Source organism: Neoarius graeffei, chromosome 21 (assembly GCF_027579695.1).
Source record: "Neoarius graeffei isolate fNeoGra1 chromosome 21, fNeoGra1.pri, whole genome shotgun sequence".
Classification (NCBI taxonomy): Eukaryota; Metazoa; Chordata; class Actinopteri; order Siluriformes; family Ariidae; genus Neoarius; species Neoarius graeffei.
Genome location: NC_083589.1, coordinates 22,302,429 through 22,309,875, shown reverse-complemented (window position 1 = coordinate 22,309,875; position 7,447 = coordinate 22,302,429). Strand labels below are relative to the sequence as shown.

The 7,447-nt window shown below is 52.9% G+C and overlaps 2 pseudogenes; both read right to left on the bottom strand.

Annotated features, from left to right (window-relative positions):
• Positions 1-588: 588 nt before the first annotated feature.
• Positions 589-707, bottom strand: LOC132870246 (5S ribosomal RNA; annotated as a pseudogene).
• A 104-nt stretch (positions 708-811) lies between these two features.
• On the bottom strand, positions 812-930 carry LOC132870247 (5S ribosomal RNA; annotated as a pseudogene).
• Between the last annotated feature and the right edge of the window lie 6,517 nt (positions 931-7,447).

The following is a 7,447-nucleotide window of genomic DNA, read 5'->3' as shown; positions in this document are numbered from 1 at the left end:
ACAGATTACCACTTATGACCTTTTACTCCCTAAAGTGCCATAGAAATTCTTTCCTATTACCCCAATTTTAGAGGTATTTCGAGAGGCTACAATAAACTTCTCATGTAGATAAGTTGTTAATCAGCTCCATTCACAGAAACTCCTGCCCTTTACCCCACGCACATCTACAGTAACCATACATTCACATCTCCATGATTTATCACAAGCATATGCAATTTCGCCTGCATACTGAAAACACCAGTAGAGTATCCTAGTTCTGCAGAGTATATCACATGATGAGGTCCACATTTCACAGGATCCTTTACACATTGACCATGAGGTCATGTATCTAGTCTGTCTACATTCTAATGCCACCATCTGGACCTGGACAGTAATTACTCCATTACCTAAAAACTCATCATTGGTTGTGCATACATCAGATACTCCGGCTTTTGTTGCACATCTCAGATGTGTGTGCATTGTTTGATGACCACATGGGATAGGTCACGGAACCAGAGGTGCTCGGGCCCTTCATCACCACTTGTGGCTATTTTCTTTTCTTGTCCTGAGAGAATCCAACCACAGTAGCCAAAGAAGAGCTAATTAGAAAGCTTACAGCACCTGGTATTCCCAGACAGTCTCCCATTCAAGTACTAACCAGGTCCAAATCTGCTTAGCTTCTGAGATAAGACAAGATCAGGCATTGCCCAAGTGGCATGGCTGTAAGCAAGCAAGCAAGGGTCAGAAAAGTTGCTTTTTGGAATAGCATAAGCATATCTTTTCTTGTTGACCTAAGAGACTCCAAGCACAGTCACTAAAGAGCTCATTAACAAGCTTACAGCACCTAGAATTCCCAGGCAGTCACCCATCCAAGTACTAAGCAGGCCCAACACTGTTTAGCTTCCAAAATCAGACAAGATGAGTCATTGTCAGAGTGGTATGGCTGTAAGGAAGAGCTGGTTCGATAAGTTGCTTTTTTTAATAGTGTAAGCTGCTCTCTTTTTCTTTTCTTTTCTTTCAGACCATGCTGTTTTGAGAGGGTCAGGTCAGGGCTGTTGGCTCTGCTACTGGTAACATGTAGCCCAGTACCACCTGCCGCATGGATGGGTAATTGGCATCTAAAATGGCTCCCTGTGGCAGTTCGGAGTAGGTGGGTGGAGCACAGAGGACGGCAGGACAGAGATCAGGTTCCAATTTAGCATTTATTGTCACACTTTTCAGTCTAACAGTCACACAAACAGACACACACACGACAGGTGTCTGTTCAGGGAAGAGCTCCTCTGCTGTCTGCTCTCCCTCCTTATATAGGGCGCGGTCACTGGGAAGACACACAAACACAGGTTAATTGCTCTCAGGTGTAGTGATTCTGCCAGTCACCTTCCCTGACTCCGCCCTCCTGTCACAGACCGGTGCTTGACCACGCCCCCGCTGCCACATACCCCCACCGCCCGACTCAGGCCGGGCGGCCATCCGGCCGTCCGGCCTGCAGCCGACTCCCCCCCCCCCTTGATGGGAGAGGAAGTCCGCCACGACCATCTGCGCCCCCGGCCTGTGGACCACCTTGAAATTGAAGGGTTGGAGTGCCAGATACCAACGGGTGATCCACACGTTGGCATCCTTCATGCGGTGGAGCCACTGGAGGGGCGCGTGGTCCAAACAGAGGGTGAAAGGGCGCCCCAGCACGTAGTAACGGAGGGCGAGGACTGCCCACTTGATCGCTAGACACTCTTTTTCAATTGTGCTGTAGCGCCCCTTACGCACCGACAGCTTCCTGCTAATGTACAGGATGGGGCGGTCCTCCCCCTCCACCTCCTGGGACAAAACCGCCCCCAGCCCTCTGTCCGACGCGTCAGTCTGCAACACAAAAGGGAGAGAAAAGTCAGGGGAGTGTAACAGTGGCCCCCCACACAGTGCAGCCTTTACCTCAGAGAAAGCCCGCTGGCATTGCTCCGTCCACTGGACCGGATCTGGTGCCCCCTTTTTAGTGAGATCAGTCAGCGGGCTGGTGACGTCCAAATAATTAGGTATAAACCTACGATAATAGCCAGCCAGCCCCAGGAACTGTCTCACCCCCTTTTTGGTCTTCGGCCTCGGGCAGGCCGCAATTGCTGCGGTCTTGTTAATTTGGGGACACACCTGCCCGTTGCCCAAGTGGAAGCCCAGATACCGTACTTCCACCCGCCCAATCGCACACTTCTTTGGGTTGGCTGTGAGACCCGCTCGCCTCAGCGACCTAAGGATGGCCCTTAGGTGTTACAGGTGCCTTGGCTAGTCATTACTATATATGATGATGTCATCAAGATAGGCGGCCGCATAGATGGCGTGGGGGCGGAGGACCCAGTCCATCAGCCGCTGAAACGTAGCGGGCGCCCCAAACAGCCCAAACAGAAGTGTGACGAATTGGTGTAACCCAAACGGTGTGGAAAAGGCCGTTTTTTCTTGGGATAGTGGAGTCAAGGGGATCTGCCAATATCCCTTCGTCAAATCCAGTGTCGAATAAAAGCGAGCTGTGCCTAGTCGATCGAGCAACTCATTAATATGAAGCATTGGGTACGCGTCGAATTTAGACACCACGTTGACTTTTCTATAGTCCACACAGAACCGGACCAACCCGTCGGCCTTGGGTACAAAGACCACTGGGCTGCTCCAGTCACTGTGGGACTCCTCGACGATGCCCATTTCGAGCATGGTCTGAAGTTCTTCCCGAACCACCTTTTTTCTGTGTTCGGGTTGCCTGTAAGGGCGGCTACGCACTACCACCCCCGGGGGCGTCTCTATGTGGTGCTCTATGAGGTTAGTGCGACCAGGCAGGGGCGAGAACACATCCGAAAACTCGGTCTGCAACTGGGCGACCTCCGTGAGTTGGGTCGGGGAGAGGTGGTCTCCACAGGGGACCAGAGAGGTACGTGATGCCAATGTCCCTTTTTGAACCTCTGGCCCCAGCTCCGCCTTCTCCGGAACCACCGACACCAACACCACAGGGACCTCCTCGTTCCAGAGTTTAAGCAGATTGAGGTGGTAAATCTGTAGCGCCCCACCCCTGTCCGTTCGCCTCACCTCATAGTTGACGTCCCCGACTCGCCGTGTGACCTCAAAGGGTCCTTGCCACTTGGCGATCAATTTGGAGCTCGACATGGGCAACAGTACGAGTACCTTATCTCCCGGTGTGAACTCTCTAAGGCACGTACCCTTGTTGTACAGACGGGCTTGCCGTTCCTGGGCCTACCGCAAATTCTCCTGAGTTAGGTGCATGAGCGTGTGGAGTTTTGCGCGCAGGTCCATAACGTACTGAATTTCGTTCTTGCTTTCTGAAGGTGTCTCCTCCCAATTTTCCCGCAGCACGTCCAGGATGCCGCGCGGCTTACGCCCATATAATAATTCGAATGGGGAGAACCCCGTGGAGGCTTGGGGGACCTCTCGCATTGAGAACAACAAGGGTTTGAGCCACTTATCCCAATTACGTGCATCCTCACTTACGAATATTTTAATAATATTTTTGAGGGTGCGGTTGAACCGTTCCACTAAACCGTCCGTTTGTGGGTGATACACGCTGGTGCGGATCGGCTTAATCCCCAATAACCCATACAGTTCGCGCAGTGTTCATGACATAAACGTAGTGCCTTGATCAGTCAGAATCTCTTTCGGGATTCCAACTCGGGAGATGACGCGGAAGAGCGCCTCTGCAATACTGCGTGCTGAGATATTGCGCAGAGGCACTGCTTCTGGGTATTGCGTTGCATAGTCCACCAGAACTAATATAAAGCGGTACCCTCGTGCTGACCGATCTAATGGCCCGACGAGATCCATCCCAATTCTCTCAAATGGGGTCTCGATTAATGGAAGAGGGTGCAAAGGCGCTTTTGGAATGGCCGCTGGATTTACTAACTGGCATTCGCGGCATGCTGTACACCACCTACGGACATCGCCGCAAATCCCCAGCCAATAGAATCGGGCCATTATTCGGGCTAGTGTTTTATCCTGCCCTAAGTGTCCAGCCATGGGATTAAAGTGAGCCACCTGGAATACCAATTCCTGGTGGCTCTTCGGAATTAAAAGCTGCATGACTCGCTCTTTATTTTGAGTGTCCTGCGTCACTCGGTATAATCTATCCATAATCGCGAAGTAGGGGAAGGACGGGGTGGCGTTCAGCTGGAGCGTTTGACCATTGATTACTCTCACTTGGTCAAACGCATGCTGCAGAGTCTCGTCTCGCGACTGCTCTAATGGGAAATCCGTGAGGGATTCCCCAATAGAGAGAGGAGGAGCCGGCGGCTCCTCACTCTGACGCGGAGATGACGTAGACGGCTCTGTGACAGCTGCTCCCGCCAAAGTGACACCGGGACCTCCCCCTGTCAAATGGCAGGACCCACTCTTTACTAGGCGTGTCATTAAACCCCGAAATCCCGGCCAATCAGTCCCCAAAATTAACGAGTGGGTAAGGCGAGGATTAACCGCTGCCTTCACTATAAATTTTTCCCCTCTGAAAATAATGTGGACCGACACCAAAGGGTAGCGGTGAACATCCCCGTGCACACACAACACCTTCACCCTTTGTGCTCCCCCCAGTGCCTCGTTTTGAACCAGGCTTTGGCGAATTGAGGTCTGATTACAACCAAAATCCACCAACGCCTGATATGTAGCCCCTTGGATACTCACCGGTATGCGATACGCTCCAGCCCGATCGAGGGCGGCCTCTGGCGCGTTGGGGATCCGAACCACCGCGCCCACTTCCATTGATGTGCACTGCTGTTGAAGGTGGCCCGGCTCCCCGCAGCGCCAGCAAACCGGCCCGGGCTTTCCCTCTGCACCGGTGATCTGGGGCTCACTCACCTGAGGTGGGGGAGAGACAGACACAGAAGGGAGAAACGGGAGGGCACTGCGGGTGCGGCGGGCCGGCTGGGGTGGTGCCGGCCCCCGCCTCTGCGGTGGGGGAATGGGGCGAGGACGGGACACAGGAGGAGGGGGAGAGAGAGAGAGAGAGAGAGAGAAGTGGAGAGAAGAGAAGATGCCATCTGCTGTCCTGCCGCCGGGACAGCTGCCAAATGGTCCTCCGCCAGCTCGACTGCCTGATCCAGCGACGCCGGACGGTGGCACTAGACCCACTCCGCAGTTCCTGCTGGCAAGCGAGCGACGAACTGTTCCAGCACCACCTGGTCAATGATTACTTCAGCGTCGCGGTTGTTGGCCCTCAGCCACCGCCAGCAGGTGTCCCGGAGCTGCTGGCCAACCGCGAACGGCTGGCCGACTTCCTCCAAGCGCAGCACACGGAAGCACTGGCGCTGCTGTTCTGGAGTGCGCCCCCACGCGCTGGAGGATGGCCCGGCGGAGGTCCGTGTAGGCCAGCTGGCGGTCGACGGGGAGCTGTAGCACGACCAGCTGTGCTTCTCCCGTGAGCAGGGGGAGGAGGCACGCCGCGCACTGCTCCATCGGCCACCCCAAGGCTTCGGCAACTTGCTCAAAGAGCGTGATGAACGCCTCGGGGTCGTCCTCGGGCCCATCTTGGTTACGGTGAGGGGAGATGGGCCCGCGGTAGGAGCGCTGGTGGACCCCGCCGACGCGAGGAGGTGCTGGAACACCTGTCGATCTTCTTGCTGGGCCAACACCAGGGCCTCGAACTGCTGTTCCTGCTCCTTTCCAAGGGTGAGTAGCGCCTGGTGCTGGCTTTGCTGGGCCGTGGTGAGGGCGTGGACCAGTTCAGCGAATGGGGAGGACTCCATGGGGCTGTGAGGCTGCTGTGCTCCAGATCCCGGGTTTCGGCACCACTGTGGCAGTTCGGAGTAGGTGGGTGGAGCACAGAGGACGGCAGGACAGAGATCAGGTTCCAATTTAGCATTTATTGTCACACTTTTCAGTCTAACAGTCACACAAACAGACACACACACGACAGGTGTCTGTTCAGGGAAGAGCTCCTCTGCTGTCTGCTCTCCCTCCTTATATAGGGCGCAGTCACTGGGAAGACACACAAACACAGGTTAATTGCTCTCAGGTGTATTGATTCTGCCAGTCACCTTCCCTGACTCCGCCCTCCTGTCACAGACCGGTGCTTGACCACGCCCCCGCTGCCACACTCCCCCACCAGTGTATACTGGTGGTGAGGATGGCATGTCACCCAGCAGGATGAAAAACAAGACCTGTCAAAGGGTGGATGAGGTCTTTGCAAGCCAATGGCCAACATACAAACACTGGGCAGGGGATGCTCTATAGCCTTGGTTGGTGATTTCCCTAGGAGTAGGAAAACTTTAATTAAAATCCCGAAGGCATGCATTGTGAGCCACAGTCATATTTGGCAAGCAAAAGGATGCATAGAACAGCAGAACATCACACCAGGGTTTCAGTTGCTGCTACTGAAGAACCCCATTCCAACCTTGTTCCCACAAGAACAAATGACCAAAATATTCTCAATCCATCTGGAAGGGTGTCTTGCGATGGAGGTGGAAAAGGATCTACCCAAATACCGAAGTGTAAGACATGTACACTCTTTAGTATGTTTAATGCTCGTACCTTGGCAAAAGCCAACAGACTTTTAGAACTTGTCAACTGTGCAAAACAGTCACATATTGTGCATCCTGAGTATTCAAGAGCACAGACTATACTACCCAGATATTGAAATTGAGCACAAGACTAGCGAAGGATACCATCTGATAAGCCACCAAACAACTAGTGACTGTAGAAAAGACCCCCCCCACGTCCTAGATGCACAATTCCTTGGCAACCCCAAAATCACTGTCATAGCATGCTGTAGTCCAACTAGTGTTGCCACCTGTCCCAGTTTTTCCTGATTGTCCCGGATTTTCATGGTCTGTCCCGGAAAAAAAAAAAAATCCGGGACACTGAATGTCCCGGTTTTTTGTACATGATGAGCAAAATGTGTATTTCAACTTGTGAGCCAGCTGAGAACCAGTTTGCTTTTCCATAGCTCGCCGTGCTAAGCAGAGCCACGTCATTACGTCGCTGAATACGTCATTACGTCGCTGAATATGTCATTATGTCGCTGATACGTCACTTACGTCGCTGTATACGTCAGTTACGGCGCTACGTTTACATAAACCTTGGCGCAAATATCAAAGCAAAAACAACACGGAAGAAGCAGCAGCAACAACAACAACAATTATAATAATAATGGATGACTTCGCGTTTGTACAGCTGCTGCTTCTCGTCGCTTAAAAATGGCGATCTTTCACAGTCTTGTTATTGTTGTTGGTCTTAACAACTCCGCCCCCCCCCCACTGACGTAAGCGGTTCTTTCCTCTGGCCCAGCAGAGAGTTGGTGCTAGCCTGGAACTGGTTTTTCTGGCCCCAGAGCCAGTTCTTTGTCAGTGGAAACAGAAAACCCGATTCCAAACTAAGCACTGGCCCCGAACCAGCCCTGGAACTGCTTTGGTGGAAAAGGGGCAATGGAGGATGCTTGGACTGGTAAAAGAAACAGACTCTCTGTTGCAATGATGAAGGCTGAGCTTCAAGTCAGGCT